Source organism: Papio anubis, chromosome 15 (assembly GCF_008728515.1).
Source record: "Papio anubis isolate 15944 chromosome 15, Panubis1.0, whole genome shotgun sequence".
Lineage (NCBI taxonomy): Eukaryota > Metazoa > Chordata > Mammalia > Primates > Cercopithecidae > Papio > Papio anubis.
In genome coordinates, this window is record NC_044990.1 from 22,010,078 (window position 1) to 22,029,307 (window position 19,230).

The 19,230-nt window shown below is 35.2% G+C and overlaps 1 protein-coding gene across 15 annotated transcripts in view; it reads right to left on the reverse strand.

The window, feature by feature from the left end:
• Positions 1-19,230, reverse strand: part of ENOX1 (ecto-NOX disulfide-thiol exchanger 1) — a 583,643-nt gene that overhangs the window by 291,416 nt on the left and 272,997 nt on the right. Inside the window, exon 1 of one of the 15 annotated variants that reach the window (XM_021929578.2) lies at positions 3,043-3,198. The exons of the other annotated variants lie outside the window; for them this stretch is intronic. The gene's annotated coding sequence lies outside the window, so the exon portion shown is untranslated. Of the gene's footprint in view, positions 1-3,042; positions 3,199-19,230 lie in introns of those variants that run through there. 15 annotated transcript variants of the gene reach the window in all.

Sequence of the window (19,230 nt, forward strand, 5' to 3'; positions counted from 1 at the left end):
TACTGATTTGTTCACTGTTGGTTAGCTTGATATCTATTACAGATGTGCTTGGGGCATCTTATAGTAACAGGAAGCATGAAAATGTTAAAAAAAAATGATAATAATAACTAGAACTGGACACATCAAAGTAACAGGAGCCAACCTTCAAGAGCTCCCAATGGCCAAAACTGCAACAATTTGAGAAACAATAAATAATAATACTGGACTATATACCTCAAAGAATAAAATAATTATCCATGAGTCCATAATTTTGTCAATAGTCAACTGAATGACTGAATCAATAAATGGGTGAGAAAAGTATATTTTTGCAGAATTCTAAATTAAAGATGGAATGAGCGAAATAATAATTAGAACATCTAGCTAGACCTGCTACAGGCAAAACTCAATGACGAATACAAAAAATGAGTGGCCAAAAGCCACTCATTTAACAAGGAGTAGGACAGTTAAAGTGACTCAAAGTAGTATCCCTAACATATTCATTACTATGGTGGCTTTTAACATATGTCTACAATTCTTTCATATTCTTCCATCAGGAGATAGAATTTAATTTTTTTCCCCTTGACTGGATGACAGAATTAGTGACTTGCTTGAAACCAATATGGAAGAGGAAAGTAGTAATTGTGGAGAAACCTGGCAAGCACTGCCTTAATCAAGTAATCAAGGTTCACACATCACCATTTAAAGTCAAGTTGATACCATGTACCTTTGATATTATGATAAATGTACTTTACCACTGTGGTATTTTTCCCTAATATCCCTAATGCTCTTCTAACTGCGAAAACATATTAGGGAAATAATGAGTATTCCATGAAATACCGACCACTACTCTTAAATATTGTCAAGGTCATGAAAATCAAGGAAAACCTAAAACCGTCCCAGATTGGTGGATACTAAAGAAATATGATCTCTGTGGTATCCTAGACTGGATCCTGGAACAAAAAGGGGACACAGTTGAAAAACCAGTTAAAAAAAAAAAAAGAATATAGACCATAGTTAATTGTATTGTGTAAATGTTAATTTGTTAGTTTGATAAACACACTATGTTTAGGGACAAGCAAGAGTAATTCAGAAACATCTTTGGTAACAGCTATAACCACTTCTTCCAAAAAAGACACAAGTTGCCCATAGAAAAATAAATAATAAGGGTCAATATCCACAATACAAAGACCCTGGACACAAATCCACTTACCCACAGACCCTGACACCTGACCCACCCATGGACCTCATCAACAGCATCAGCTGCAGACCTTGTCAAATGTCCTGCCCAGAGTCTCTTTCCAGGATTACTTGTGAAGGGCTTTCCCTGCCAAAGTCAGTCTATAAAGATGGAGAGAGTTGACTGCTTCTCAGTTGCACACACACCAACACAAAGATACAAGGATCACAAAGAATCAGGAAAATGACACCACCAAAAAGACAAAATAAAGCTCCAGGAACCAACCCTAAAGAAATGGAGATCTATAACTGCCAGACAAAGAATTCAAACAATTATCTTAAAGAAGCTCAGTGAGCTACAAGAGAACAAATCAGGAAAATAAATGAACAAAATTGGAAGTTCAACAAAGAGATAGAAACCATAGAAAAGAACCAAATAGAAATTCTGGAGCTGTAGTTACTATGACTGAACTAAAAAACAGTTTCAACAGCAGATTCAATTAAGTAGAAGAAAGAATAAACTCAGAGACATGCCATTTTGAATTATTAGAGAAGAAAGAAAAGTGTGAGGAAATCCCACTAGACTTAAGAGCAAGCAGACTAATCAGCAAGCAAACTAATATATGGATTAGCAAGCGACATCAGCAAGCAAACTAATATATGCATTATGGGACGTTCAGAAGAAGAAGAGAAAAAGGAACAGAAAGCTTATTTAAAGAAATAATGGCTGAACTTTTTAAAACTTGAAGATGATAATGGACATTCAAATTCATGAGAGAACTCAAACAGGTGGAACCTAAAGAGTTCTAGAAGAAATTAATCTTAAATTGTCAAACGTCAAAGACAAATTTGAAAGCAAGAGAAAAATGACTCATCACATATATAAATCTCCATACAAGTATTAGCAGATTTTTCAGCAGAAATGTTGCAGGCAAGATGAGAGCGGGATGTTATATTCAAACTGCTGAAAGAGAAAAAAAGCTGCCATCCAGAAATACTATATCTGGTAAAAATGTCCTTTAAAAATGAATGAGAGACAAAGATGTTCCAAGACAAATGAAAACTAAGGAAGTATGTCAACACTAGGTCCTCCTTATAAGAAGTGTGAAAGGGAGTTCTTCAAGTTATAACAAAAGGATACTAAACAGCAACATGAAAGTATATGAAAATATAAATCTTGGCTGGTAAAGGTAAATACACAGACTAATACATAACAATGTATATTGTAATGGAGATGTATAAATTACTTATAATCCTAATATAAAGTAAAAAGACAAAAGTTCTAATAAGTATAACCAAAAATATTAATAATGCACAATATAAAAAGTAAATTATCACATCAATAACAGTGTGTAATAAACATGAAGTTTTTGTATGTTATTCAAGATATGTTATCTTAAACTGTTATAAGAAGTTTTATGTACACCTCATGGTAATTACAAAAGTATAGTAGATACAAAATATAGAATAAAAGCTTATTACTACAAAAGCTCACATAGTAAAACAGCAAAAAGGAAGAGGAACAAAAGAACTATAAAACAGAAGACAACTAACAATATAACAATAGTATTTTACTTATCAATAATTTAAGTGGATCAAACTTAATAAATATATATAAAATATATTATAAATAATAAATAAATATAAAAATAAGATTCAACTATGTGTTGTCTACAAGAGAAGCACTTTAAGGACACACTGACTGAAAGCAAAAGAATAGAAAAAGATACTCCAAGCAAATAGTAATCAAAATAAAGCAGGGGTAGCTATTTTTATAATATAGAAAACGCCTTTAAGTCAACTGTCACAAGAGACAAAGATCGTTATATAGTGAAAAAAAATAGTTCAACAGGAAGATAACAATAGTTGTAGACTTCAATAACTCACCTTCAATATGGATTGATCATACAGAAAATTATTAAGGAAAACAGCAGTCCTGAATAACACTATGTACCAAACAGACCTAACAGAAATGTACAGAACATTCTACCCAGCAGCAGTAGAATGAACATTGTTCTCAAGTGCACATAGAACATTCTCTAGGATAGATCACATGCTTGGTCACAAAACAAATCTTTATTTTATAAAGATTAAAATCATACCAAGTATCTTTCTGACCACAATGAAATCAAACAAGATATCAATAACAAAAAAAGAGAAAATTCACAAATACATGGAAATTTAAAAACACACTTCTAAACAACTATTGGCTCACAAAAAGAAATGAAAAGGAAATTTACAAAATATCTTGAGAAAAATAAAAATAAAAAATATACTAAAACGTATTGGATGCATCAAAAGAAATAAGAGGGAAGTTTATAAACAGCTACTTTAACAACAACAACAACAAAACCTAAAATGAATGGCCTAATTGTATGCTTTATAGAACTAGAAAAAGAACAAACCAGGCCAAAAGCTAACAGAAGAAAGAAAATATTAAATGTTAGAATAGAAATAAATGAACTAGAAAATAGAAAAACATTAGAAAATAATAAAACAAATAGTTGGTTTCTTTAAAAGATAAAATACACAAGTTCTTGCCCAGTCTAAGAAAAAAAGATTCAAATAAGTCAAATAAAAGAGGGGCCATTACAACTGATGCCACAGAAATAATAACATAATAAACTATTATATATAACAATACATACTAACACATTGGATAACCTAGGAGAAATGAATACATTCTTAGAAACACAGGACCTACCACACTGAATCATGAAGAAATAGAAAGCCTAATTGGATCAACAACAAATAAGGAGACCTAATCAGTAAACAAAAATTACCTACTAAGTAAAAGCCCAGTATCAGATGGTTCCACAGGTAAATTCTATCAAACATTTAAATAATTAATGCCAATATTCTTAAACTCTTTCAAAAACTAGAAGAGAAAACACTTTCAAACTCATTTTATGAGTCCCGGCACCCCAATACAAACCAAGACAAAGATTCCATGAGAAAAGAAAATAGGCCAATATCCCTGTTGAACATTAATGTAAAAATCCTTAACAAAATAACAGCAAACCAAATTCAATAATGCATTAAAAGGGTCATACACCAAGACCAAATGGGATTTATTCCTGGGATGCAAGGATGGCTCAACATATGAAAATCAATCAATGTGATACATCATATTAATAGAATAAAGGATAAAAATCACATGATAATATCAATAGATGCAGAAAAGCACTTTATAAAATTAAACATGCTTTCATAATAAAAACCTAACAAATTAGGTAAAGGAGGAACTTAACAAAATAAAGGCCTTACAGGAAAAGCCCATAAGTATCATCACACTCAGTGGTGAAAAACTGAAAGATCTTATTGAATTGGGAACAAGGAAGGATATCCATTCTTACCATTTATATTCAAATGAGTACTGAAATTATAGCCAGAGCAACCAGGCAATAAAACGAATTTTTTTTTTTTTTTTTTTTTTTTACTTTGTAAAGGAAATAATTGGAAAGAAAAAATAAAATCATCTGTTTGCTGATGACATGATTCTACATACAGAAAACTCTAAGAAGTCCATACACACAAAAAGTGTTATAACTAATAAATTTAATAAAGTTGCAGGTTATAAAAATTAACATATAAAAATTAGTTCTGTTTCTACACATAAACAATTAACTATCTGAAAAGGAAATTAAAACAATCTCACGTACAATAGCATCAAAAAGAACAAAGTACTCAGGAATAAACTTTACCAAGGAGGTTAAGGACTTGTACACAAAAACTGTAAAACACTGATGAAAGAAATTAAATCACACACAAATAAATAAAAATCCCATGTTCATGGAAAAACTTGGGATCTCAAACAAAAATATTTTGATTTGAAGAATATCAAAATGTTCACACTATCCAAAACAATCTACAGATTCAATGAAACCTCTATCAAAATCCCAGTGGCATTTTTTTTACAGAAACAAAAAATACAATCCTAAAATGTATATGAAACCATAAAAGACCCTGAATAGCCAAAGCAATTTTGATCAAAGGAAAATCTGGAAGTATCACATTACCTGACTTCAAAATACATTACAAAGCTATAGCAATCAAAACAGGATAACCTGGGATTAAAAACAGGCATATATAACAATGGAGCACAGTAGAGAATCCAGAAATAAACCCAGGCATGTAAGATCAAATGATCTGCAATAAGGGTGCCAAGACTAAACAAATGATGGTGGAAAAAGTGGATATCCACGTACAACAGAACGAAATTTTACCCTTACTCTTACACTGTACACAAAAACAACTCAAAATGGAATAAAGAGTTTAATGGAAGGCCTGAAACCATAAATTTTCTAGAAGAAAGCGTAGAAGAAAAGCTCCATAATGTTGATTTCAGCAATGATTTACTGGATATGATACCAAAGGACAGGCAACAAGAGCAAGCAATAGATACGTGATATCACATCAATCTAGAAAACTTCTACACCACAAAGGAAATAATAAAAAACATGAAAAGGTAACTTTCCAAATGGGAGAAAACCTTTGCAAAATGGGGGAAAATAATTTATCTGATAAAGAGTTAATGTCAAAAATATATCAGGAATTCCTACAACTCAATAGCAAAAAAAATCCCATAAAAATGGGCAAAGAAACTGAGTAGACATTTCTCTGAAGAAGACATACAGGTATATGAAAACATACTCAACAGTACCAATCATCAGGGAAATTCAAATCAAAACTAAAACGAGATATCACCTCACATCTGTTAGGCTATTATAAAAAATAAAAAGATAACAAATGTTGGTGAGGACACAGAGAAAAAGGAACCTTTATAAGCTGTTGGTGGGAATGTAAATTGGTACAACCACTGTGGAAAACTGTATGGGGATTCCTTAAAGAATCAGAACTACCAGTGGATAGCAGAAACCCCACTTCTGAGTATATATCCAAAGGAACTGAAGTCTGGGTCACAAAGGGATTTCTGCACTGTAATGCTCACTGAAGCATTATTCACAATAGACAAGATTTAGAAACAACCTAAATACCTGTTGACAGATGGATAAATAAAGAAAATGTGGTATATACAAACAATGGGATATTATTCAGCCTTGAAAAAGAAAATCCTGTCATTTGCAGCAACATGGATGAATCTGGAAGACATTATGCTCAGTATACTAAGCCAGGCACAGAAGGAAAAATGCTACATCATACTACTAATATGAAGAATCTAAAATAATCAAACTCATAAAAGCAGATAGAATGGTGGTTGCCAAGGGCTAGGGGGGAAGGGCAAAATGTGGAGGTATTAGTCAAAGGGTAAAAATGTTTAATTATAAAAGACAAGTCCTAGGACTCTACTGTACAGTACAGTGCCTATAGTTAATATTTTATAACACTTAAAATTTGCAGTGACATTATTTGCTAGATCTTATGTTAAATGTTCTTACTGCAAAATAATATGAAACTTTTGGAGGTGATTAATATGTTTATGGCACAGATTATGGTGATGGTTTCATGGTTATATACTTATCTCTAACTCATCAAGTTACATACATTAAATATGTAAAAGTTTTACATTATTCTTACCTCAAAGTGATTTCTCTTTAAAAACATCAATATCCAAAGCCACTCTGACTTCAAAAGTCAGGTAGATAGTACTGACTCTTTTAGGAAATAAAAGAAACAGCTATCTTTTGGTGAGGTAATATCAAATTATTTTACATTTTAACTTTCAAGCAACTGTAAAGAGACATGAGATTTATACTTGTTCTAGATGCTTCCAGTTCAACATGGTAATCAGATCACATCAACTTATTCCATGCCTTCTCAGGTTCCCAAATAGCCATAAATCTACAAAGTCAAAGAAAATTGGAGAGGATGAGGAAATGCTAGAAAAATTCTACATGACAGAATTGAAGAGGACTGAGAAAGCTACAGCCTAAGTACATGTGAGAAGAAAGGATGATCAAAAGAAAGCAGAAACTTGAGAGAATTCTGTAGGGAAACAATCAGATTTCTGGACTATACCCTAAAAAGCAAGATATCAGGCTATAATCTCTGATACAAAGTTTGCAGTCAAATTTTCATTCTTAAATATAATTGTATAACACTTACTGACAGACATTTGAAGAAAGTTGGAAAGATAAAGAAATCTGCAATAAACAAACAAAAATAACCCTTGAGGAAATTTGAGAGTAACTGAGAAAATAGAACTTTTAAAACTCTAAAAACATAAACAAGATTTTATTAAAGAAATAATCAGACTATTATCAATTTTACAAAAATCAATATAAAGAAAATTGTGTTTAATAATTCTCCCAAAAAGCTTTTAAAAATTGAAAGAGAAATGAAAGAAGACAAAAGACAGAGGATATACAGAATCCAACCAGAAGACCTACTACTAAGAATGCCAAGAATTCCCATTAAGGAAACCAATGAGAGGAATTAAAGAATTGAAAAAGAAATTTCCACAACTGAAGGTCAGATGTTTTCAAAATTAAAGGGCTCATCAAGAGGCAAACATAATCAATGAAGAAAAGAATCATAACCAGATATGTTTTTGTAAGAGTTCCTATAAATAAGTTTCTAAAAATTGAGGAGGAAAAAATTAGTAACTTACAAAGGGACGGGAATCAAATTTCTTGTCAACAATACTGGATACTAAAAAATAGAGCAATGCCTCCAAATTTCCAATGGAAAATTGTTTTTAACTTATATATCTTAATCTAGCCAAATCTAGCCAAAATATTAATCAAGTCACTTTCAGATATACAAAGATTCAGAGCATTTACTTCCCATATGTCCTTTTTGGAAAAATTCTTGAGGATGTGCTTTAGCAGTAAATACAATTAAAGTAAGAAAAGACATTAATCCAAGCAAGAGAAAGGCAAGATGCCTAGGTACCAGTTACTCCAACCCGGGACAGAGGGAGGTATGTAGGAAAAAGGGAATTTATAAATATTTTATTCTATTTCCTGAGGTGAAAGTACCTAAAAATGCAATAAAGGCAGATTACACAAAGAAAAGTAAAAGCAATTAGAAACTCTAGGAAAAACAAAATGTTAAACAAAATAAAGCAACATAATCATAGTATACAACTTAGATCAGTAGTATAACTACATATTCATACCTACACATTGCTTTTTAACCATTAGAATCAACCTACAAATATAACAACTAGAGTTGTAATATATTTGAAAAACATTATATCAACTTCAGTAATTTAAAATTAAAAGCATATATGAGAGGAACTGAAAGGCATTAAAGGGAGGAGTTATAGAAACAATGATTGTTATGATCTGAATTTGTCCAAAATTTGAAACTCAATCCTCATTGTGCTGTTATTAAGAGGTGGATGGAGGCTTTGGGGAAGTGATGAAGTCATGAGAGGTCCATCCTCATGAATGGATCAGTGCCTTATAAATGGGCTGGAGGGAACTAGCATAGGTCCTTTTAGCTCTTCTGCCATGTAAGGATATGGCATTTTCTCCTTTTGCCCTTCCTCCTCTTCTATGTGAGGATGCCCCCATGAAAACACACTGTGGATAGAATAGGCCTTCACTAGACATGGAACCTGCCAGCATCATGATCTAGCGCTTTCCAACCTCCAGAACTTAGAAGAAACAAATTTCTCTTCCTTATATATCACCTAGTATCAGGTATTTTTTGTTATAGTAACACAGACTAAGATAGTAATAGTCTCATCTTAAAAAGGAATCACTTGATACTATATATGACTGAGATAGAAATAAAGGAATAAGTATATTATTCAAACGTATACAGGTAACGAGAACCTTTGGGGTTTACTCTCTAAAATATTTAGAGGTTTTACTCTCTAAAATATGAGGGCATTTTAGCAATGGGGAGCTGGCAGTACAGATGAGCTAGATCATTATGTATCACAGTGATTATTAAGTCAACAGATAATATTGAAATTTTATAAATCAAGAAATTGTGATCACATACACATGCATATACTTGATTCAGCCAATATTATATAATTAGAACTATAAAGGAACTAAAACAATATAAACATAGAAACAGCTAAAAAAATTATTAGTTTTTCTTTGGGCAGTAAGTCTGGAGGTGGGATCCAGGATTATAGTTTTTCATTATAAGCCCTCCTATACTGTTTAATTTTTAAAAGCATATATATGCATTTATTGATCAAATAAATGTGAAACATATATTAATGTTTAAAAATCCATCTGGAAATCATCCAGCTAGACTAATGCTTCATCATAATGCAGCTCTCAGCATTTAAATAAGGTCTTGTTGGTAATTCAGAAATGACTACATTTTAAAGCTCAAATAGCAATGTCTTCTACACATTCTACTCTGTGGTAGAAAATATCACAGCAACATTTCAGAACAGATGATAAACTAGCCTATATCAGGGATATTAGGTGTTAAAGAAATAAAACTGTGGTTAAAATATTTGTTAAAAATATGAGGTGAATAAATGCCTATCCTAATGAGTCTCCTCACTAGTATCTAATACATGTTAGAGAAAGGGGAACATTGGTCTCTCTGCTCACTAGTACAACAATGGACGACTGCTTAAATTGCAGCCATCCTCAAATACCTTGAGTTTGTCATTTATTTCCTCTGATTTCCCATGAGAAAGATTCCAAATTGCCCCCTAGAATCAGGGTCTGTGAACACATCCTCAACTTTCATTTCTAGGACCTAATACCTCTGCCGTCAATCATGGCACAGCTCAAATTTTTTGAAGCATAGTGGGACACAACAGAATTGTCACTTAAAATTTGGAATACATCTGATGTAGCATGAACTGGATTTTCTACGTGTGTTAACTACTCTGTGATATAGATTTGGAAAATATGAAAATGAAGTGGAAAACCTTAAAAAGACAAATGTCCAAATAAGAAAGATTATAGAGTCTGTGGATGGTATTCTCATTCATCTTCAAATTTCCTTTGCTTAGTGTTTAAAACAGATGAAGAGGTTTTCCAATGTCATTTGATACAGGCAAACATCTGAAATTCAACAGCAAACTCCCCTTCTTGCAGGAGCCTTAAAAATGAAAGCTGGCTTGCTTTTCCTAAAGAAAGAAAAAAAAATGTCTCCCCAATCCCCAACACCCACCCTTTCCTGAATGAGAATTTTCCAGCAGCTGGAAGTTTCCAGACCTATGTTCTCAGTGTTGGACAGCCTTACATTTACTCATTTTTAGCAAAATTAGGGCTCAGAAAGTTTCATAAGTGGTGTTACACATCAGACGTCTGTCTGAAGTCATTGTGGAAAGGGTTTCTCTGTACCTATATATAGACCTAAGTAGGAGATGGAAGTCACCAAAATAATTTTGTAACAGAACAACAACAACAAAAAGAATAATCTATAAATATTATAGGACTCTCTTGGTGTGGATCAAATCAAAGCTCAAAGAGCCTCCAGATCAATCCATGTGAGATTTTACAGGCCTTCTAGAATTGGTAACAGACAAGGTTTTGCTTTCCTGCCAGCCGGCACTCCTATTTCCGATGCATTCATACATAGTGATGGCTGTTACTGACATTATAATTACCTATAAAATCCTTTTAAGAATGTAAGTTCCATGAGAGCAAGAATGTTATATCATCCACTACTGTATTCAATCATCTAGAAGAGTGTCTGACATATAATAGGTATTCTGTAAAATTTTTAAATGAATAAACACCTTGTAAATTTACTATAAAGAGCAAAGGAATAAGTACAGGTGAAAGTGCTGTGCAAATTACATTCTAAAAGGTGAGCAGTTGTTATTCTGTATAATCCAATTCCTGTTGGGGCCCACTCCTAAAGGCTCTGACAGAGCCATTGCCTGCATTTTGATTCCTTCTACTGGGCCACAGTTAGACTCATCTACATGGGAAAGGCAGGATAATGCAGTTGTTCAAAGTGTAAACTCTGAAACTGGATTTCCTGAGTTCAAATCCCACCTCTGTGACTGACTTACTAGCTATATGATCTTGAGAAAGTTATTTAACCTCCCTATGCTTAATATCCTTATATGTAAATTGGGAGATGATAATGATGCTTAACTTATAGGGTTGTGAGAATTAAATAGATTACTATCTGTAACTCATTGAAAACAGGGGCTGGTACAAAGTAAGCATTAAATACTGCTACTAGTGTTGTTGCTACCACTCCTATTATTATAGTGATGCAGAAAAAATATAAGGAAATTCAGCAATATCCATACTGCGTATTTTTTCTACTAATGCCACATGCAAGTTTAAGGCTGTATTTTATATTGCTGAATTCCTCTGAAGTTTCAACTTCATGAACTATTCTTCTACATATTTAGTTCCTTAAAGAGCTCAATGGAGCTACAGCTCAGTAAGTTATGTGTTTTGGATAAAATAAGGATATGAGCTGAGGCATTTAATCATAGAAGCAGCCTCAGGCTCTCTATCCATTCTTGGCTTGTTTTTCAAAGCACATTGCTAAATGTGTTTTCTCTTTCATAAAGTTTTTTAAAAGTTACTTGGACATGACAAGCTTCTTTAAATATAAAACAATTTTAATTTTTATTGAGATTTGCTACAGGAACATTCTTAGTGTTGGTAATATTTTTAGACAATAATTTTATTCAGAAGACCTTGCTTTATAGATTAACTGCACAATAGAGTTTGTGCAGTTACATTTACATGGACTTTGTGCTCCATAGTACTGAAATCCAAATATCAGTTTACTTCAGTATAAGCATATCAGATTGACCTGAATTGCTCTAGAACTTTTAAAAGGCAAACCCCAAAATGAAACAACACACTGCCTCTTGAACCATATATTCTGCGCAGTGAGCAAGATCTTTCAGTTAGAACTTACTAAATTAGGTCAAGAGGTTCTCCTGGGATAAAGGAGTTTGCCAGAGTAATTCTAAAATTCCCAAAATAAGGCATACAGCACTATCACATTTCACTGATTCTTATTCGTTCTTTCATAGTGCTATGGGAAATGTTAGACCATCGGTCTGCATCATTTCACCTCCTTGTAGGGGAAAAACTGTCACCAGCAACTGCTGCTTCAAACTGTAATAATCTTTCAGGTTCATTCTAGGGAATCCAAAAGGCGAGCACCAGATATTTCCTTTCCTTTCCACAGGCGATCATGCAAATTCCCTAGCTTAAGGCTGAGAAATATGCATGTGTGTGTGTGTACTTATGCATATTATGTATATATGGCCTATGGATATTATATATATATACACTATCTATGTACAGTATATATATATATACACACACTATCTATGGACAGTATATACAGTGTCTATGGATATTATACATATGCCATCCATGAATATTATATATGCATAATCTATGAATACTGTATGTAGATGCATATCTAATATACATACATATACATGTATTCATTATTTTATAGAATCAGGTCGAGCTTTTCAATTACTGGCAGATCTGCAAAGGCTGTTGAGATTTAAACCATTACAAACAGTCACATGAGAGTTGTCCCGGAGTCACAGAGCCCAGAAAGCTAATTCTAACCTGCTTTCCTTCTTATGTACTATATACTTCTAATTACCCAACATGGTTAGGTTCTCATACCATTTTGCATATTTTCATCCAAAAATTCAAACCTACTCCATCCTGAGAACAAAAGCTGGCAAGAAGCACTCAAGTGATGGGTGAACAAAATGTATTTAAAAAAGCAACATTCTGACATGGAAATGTCATGTGAGCTGCCGAATGGCACACAGCTCCAAAGTCTACCATAATATTTTGAAACACTTTGCCAATGAGCATATAATTGACTGAAAAACTTGCCAGCACTATTCCAGAGACGTTTAACATACTATATAATAAAACAATTTACAAAAAAGAATTAAATGTTAGAAGTACATTTTTAGAGAGCTTCCAAAACCAGTGTGTGTGGGTTTTTTTTTTTTTTTTTTTTCCATTTTGGGAACAAAGAAATAACACTGATATTCTCAGTTTTCACACTTTGCCTTCCATATTTGACCTGCTGCCTATCACTTGCATTTCTGCATAACAGTCACATCAGTCAGTAATAAACCTGTATTTATTGAGAACTTTAGATGTACAGATATCTTGGCTCAAATTGCTATAAGATCCTGCCTCATGAGGTCAGCATCTGAGCTTTTTTATGAGCATATTCCCATCCATCCCTCTTTCTAACAAGTATTTATTAAGCACCTAAGATATGTCAAGTATTGGGTTAGATGCCAGAGAGATAATGATGGGCAATATAATGTGACTGCCACCATGGAGTTTATAGCCTATCTGGGAAGAGTCATAGTTAAAGGAATAATAATCATAATTTGTGGCTGGGCGCAGTGGCTCACGCCTGTTATCTCAGCACTTTGGGAGGTCAAGGCACGCGGATCACATAAGGCCAGGAGTTCAAGAGCACCGTGGCCAACGTGGCGAAACCCTGTTTCTACTAAAAATACAAAAATTAGCGAGGCATGCTGGTGCAAGTTTCTAATCCCAGCTACTAGAGAGGCTGAGGCAGTAGAATGGCTCGAACTCGGGGGGCAGAGGTTGTAGTGAGCTGAGATCACGCCACTGCATTTCAGCCTGGGCAATAGAACAGCGGAAGAAAGGGTGTAAAACATTTAAAAAAAAATCAGAAAAACAATGCCTGGTATGTAGAGAGAACAAGGGGCAAAGTGATAAGAAAAAAGACCAGAGAGGTGAGCATAAGCTGGGACTATTACTGTTTTTCTAAGATCCATTCTTTGCCCTTGGTCTCTTTTCTACGATCATTTATAGTTTTAATAAATACTAGACTGGGTAACTAACAACACATCCTGAAGTAATAATATACAATAAAACTATTATTCCATTATTCTTAACACAGACCTCTCCTTGTAACCCAGTGAATCATCTGCAACAAAACCCAAAGCAACTGTGTATCTATTCCACCAGGAAATTTTGAGTTTTTTGTTAATAGATGATACGTCAGGCTTTATGATCATATCTGCATTTGTGACTGACATTTCCTTTACGAGATTTATTATAATGAGGACAAATCACACAAAAGCAATACATTTAAAACCAATAAAAAAGGAGAAAAATCACCAGTACTCCTTTACCTTTAAAGAAAAGTTAACACTTAGCTTTTTTTTTTTTTTTTTTTTTTTTTTTTTTTGAGACGGAGTCTGGCTCTGTCACTCAGGCTGGAGTGCAGTGGCGCAATCTCGGCTCACTGCAAGCTCCGCCTCCCGGGTTCCCGCCATTCTCCTGCCTCAGCCTCCGAGTGAGTAGCTGGGACTACAGGCGCCCGCCACCACACCTGGCTTATTTTTTGTATTTTTACTAGAGATGGAGTTTCACTGTGTTAGCCAGGATGGTCTCGATCTGACCTCGTGATCCGCCCATCTCGGCCTCCCAAAGTGCTGGGATTACAGGTGTGAGCCACCGCGCCCGGCCAACACTTAGCTATTGATCACATAGTTTAAACAACAACATAGGTTTCAAAGAAATATAAGGATCTCAAAACTACAATTCTGCATTAATTTATGATATAACTGTTTTCATAGAAAACATCAATATTTAACAGTGAAATATATTAATGCAATGTTTGTTTAGGTTCAGGTACATTTATATACACATTTGCATGTGCATTTATTTCTGTCAACAGGCAGTTACAGGAGCAGTAATAATTAGCTTTTATTCTTGTGGGTTAAGTAGAACAATAATATCTACTTCATGTTCACTTCTTGAGACAAAGAGGCAATTTTGTATTTCAGCTCTTTTCTTGTTGGATTCTATTAAAGGTGAGGTAGAACAAAATACAATTCAACCCAGTTTTACATATCTTTAATGTGCAATTGAGAGCTTTTTGTTTTTAGTCCTAAATATTTTGGCTCCATCACAGTAAGTCGCTATGGGTAGCTGCTAAATTCTTAAACCAGAAGCAATTATATTTCAGGAAAGAGTCACTTAAATGTTTGCATCAAGCACCAAATGTATTTTTGTCTTAATAAATTAGAACATGTCTTTCCTCTCCCTTATTTTTTCTAAGTCCACTCTTTCTTCTCTCTTGACTTTGGCATATGAACTTGTACTTGTAGCCAAACACATCGGTTGAGCTGGGAGTATTATCTTAAACAGCTGGAAGGGAATGATGAAGAAGCTTGGCCAGCCCATCACCCAGTCAACCTTCCTCTGTTTCCTCCCCACCCACGTTCTAGATTTTGGCTTCACCCAATCCAACCAGCCTCTTCTAATTAACTCTTTCATACTCAATTGTCTAAAGCGATATGGCAAAACTTACTGCCAGTCCTATTTTGGATTAGTTTGTAGAATATTTGTGTCTTTACAAGTCATACCTTTATAACAGCTCTTGTTATATGAATATTCTACAAATTAACTCCCGTCACCTACGTCTGCTGAGCACTGGAATATTAGTTGGGCTGTCAAGATGCCATAGAGGAGACAGGTAGTTTCTATGGAGAAAAGCAGCTGCCAGAGGTCCAGCTCCAACTGCAGCCCCTCTACCTAAAATAACCTTGTCACCAGGATTGAGGCTTTCTATATGCCAGATTGTAGGTTGAGGCACCCACAGTTTCAACAACAAGACTACTTAGCCATGGTAGCTTCATCAGTAACTTTCAGACACACATTTTGTTTCATTTTCATGGGAGTGCAACAATATTAACCCCACAGAAAGAAACGGATGCTCAGAGCATTAACTGATTTGTCCAAGGTCACGCAACCAGTACATGGCAGAGGTGGGACCAAAACACAGGGATTTCTGAGTGCCTGTGCGTCACGTACTCCAAAACAGCAAAGTCTTTGGCAATGTCTCTCAAAAATTCTCAGACTGTATCTGCATGAAATTGCTGTGGGTGATTTTTAAAATGCACGTTCCTGGATCCAGCCAAGACCTAAGAATTACATTCTTTAAGAGTGGAGCCAAGAATCTGCATTTTAAGGAGGTCCCTAGGTAATTTTCATTCACAGTAGAGACACAGAAAGGCTAAGTCTTTTCTTCTACTCCTAAACTTTGAAGTATCAGTTAGTTTTTCATCAGAAATGCTTCTGGGATCTTTAAATTCATTGCCTGAGTTGTCTTAGGAACAAGTCAAATGCTTACATAATATTTTCTACATCCTAGGTCTTGTTAATTGATTAAATTCTCACAACAACCTTACAAGGTAGATAACAGTATTATAACACTCATGTTATAGATAAGGAGACTTAGGCACAGAAAAGCTAAAGGAGCTTCCCTCAAATCACACACAAGATGTGATCCCGGGCCATCTGGCTCCAGAGTCCATTTGTCAACCACTACACTATGCTAGAGCTGCAGCTTCAAAGAATCACAGTCATTGAAAAGTGCTGGAGAGCAACTGCTCATGGAAATCTCTGATCTGAGCTTCATGGAACAGATCAGAGTTCCTCCAGGATGTCCTGCTCCATACTCCAGTGCCTTCACAGCTGTTCTCCCTGCTAACATGCCATGTATGCCCTAATCTGACAAAACCTGGACAGTCATCCTGTATGTCCAGAGTGAGCCCGATGTCCCTCATTTGTGTTCCCAGGGCCTAGTGCACACAAGCCTCATGGCACTAATTATACTAACCTATACCTGCAACTCTAAGCCTATCTTCCACAGGAAATTAGAACTTCCTAAAGGTAGATATTGAGCCTTATTTTCTGCCCCAGGTATCCAGCAGTCAGCAGGAACTCCATAGATGCTTGTGGAATAAGTGAAAGGTGGAATATACAGTAAAGAATGGTTATTCACTTTATAACGGAATTTACCAAAAGTTTCGGAATCCCTGTGTTCATTGACATATCATTAATGTCTTGACAGAAAGCCTAAAGGACAGAAAGTTAAAGCCACTGCCAACTGGAGATCAATCCAATATCAGATAAAACATCTTTGAAGTTATAACGAAAGCTTCTATGGGATCTAAAAATGTGAATTAGACACAGCTTTTCAAGGACACTCCTGTTGCACAAAAGGGAGTGTACACGTTAGAGAAGGTTTGCCTCAGTGCTATCAACATGTAAGCAGATGGGGAGGTGAAACTTAGCTTGTGGATTCAGTCCTTTTCTCTCCAGCTGGTAGAAGCAAAGATTTTGAGAACTCTGCTCTCCTGCCTACTGAATGATCATGTTTCCCTGCTCTGCAATGACCATCAAAGCCAGCTGGGAAAAACAAAATTCTTTTGCACAAGAACATAGGGAGCAACAGGGAAGAACAAAGCTGTAGTACTTTGGTTCTTTGGCTCCTGCTTCTGGAAAACTCTACTTGGTATTTTATCTAGCTTGTACTCTCAGTGGTGTAGTAAATCAAACAGGATAGTTGCACAATGTTGTACAGTGTTGGGGACGAATTTCTTACATGCCTAGAAAGCTACCACGGTTGTAATTAAATTCCTCAAACAAAGCAGCCCCAAACACACAGAATATTAGCTTCCCCATTTTGTGTAGCTTACTGAGCTCTTGAGATTGTGTACATGTTAAACACATTCACTCCCATTTTTCTTCCTTGAGATTTTGAGTTTTCTGTCACATCAAAGAATGTATATCAAAAAAATACAAATGGAATTTGTGATAAGTAGAAACAGGGCATATTAATTTTTCCTTCTAAACAATACCCTAAGACGAAAACAGGCTAAAGTCATTATGCTAACCCAGTGATGGAGGGCTCCGATTACCACACAAATAAACAATATGTTTTACAGAATATAGACTACAGTGTGCCTCACAATTATATTTTATGGTGGAGTATATTTTTACAGAGCTTTTGGCCTGGTTATTTAAGAAAAATGTCCTTAGGCCAGGTGCGGTGGCTCATGCCTGTAATCCCAGCACTTTGGGAGGCCAAGGTGAGTGGATCACCTTGAGGTCAGGAGTTCAAGACCAGCCTGGCCAACATGGTGAAACCCCGTCTCTACTAAAAACACAAAAATCAGCTGGGCATGGTGGTGGGTACCTGCAACCCCAGCTATTCGGGAAGCTGAGACAGGAGACTCTCTTGAACCTAGGAGTTGGAGATTGCAATGAGCCCAGATCGCGCCATTGCACTCCAGCCTAGGCAACAAAAGCTAAACTCTATCTCATTAAAAAATACCCTTAAGTTTGTAGTTCTCTACAAGTTGCATGTGAAATAAGGAGTTCTGTGAAAACCATATCTCATGGAATAAATCCCAATCAATGTCTTTGACTGGAAGTTCAGAAGTGAGTGCTCCCTGCCTATGGTCACAGGTTTAATCAACTCCAGTATGGGCCAATTATCTCTGCTACTATGGTCTGAATGTGTGTGTCTCCCCAAAATTCATATGTTGAAATCCTAACCTCCAAGGTGATATTATTCAGTGGTGGGGGCCTTTGGGAGGTGACTACATCATGAGAATGGGATTAGTGCTCTTATAAAAGAAACCCAAAAGAGAACCCTCATTCCTTCCACCATGCAAGGACACAACTAGAAGCTGTCATCTATGAACAACAAAGTAGGCCCTATCTAGACATTGAATCTGCTGGCACCTTGATCTTGAACTGTGGAAAATTCGGTTGTTCATAAGCCACATGGTTTATGATATTTTGTTACAGCAGCCTGAACAGACTAAGATATCTGCTCTGCCCAACGGTCAAAGAATGTACTATTATTTCCTTTCAACATGGGTCCTATGGGGCAATTAGTCAGGAAACATAGATGCTTGTTCAAAAAAACGGCATCCCCAAAACAAAACCAATCTAAGAAGTGCATTCCTCACTTGGAATCACTTGATAAGAAGAATTTATCAACCATATTAACATGTTGTCCTCTCTTTAAAACTCCTATTTTTTCCTCCTTTTTACACAGTTCATTCTAAGGAAGTGTGTTGTGGGAACAGATCTAAGCCAATGTAATCATCAATATTTGGTTCCTTCTGGTAGGTGAGATACGTAGGTCTCCTCTTCCACACCTTACTATCAAATTTGTCCTACGCGCAGATGTCTATTAGCAAGCAGACACAGCACAGGTAATCCGTTCCATGGTCACTGTCTCTGTTCTTTTCAGTGCCCCCGGGCAGTTTGCATCAAGAACTCAGTGGAGGCAGATGCATTGATGTTCTAGTGCAATACTCAGCATTATTTTAGTTACTACAGAACAATCCTGCATGCAGAATGGCCTAGGCTATAA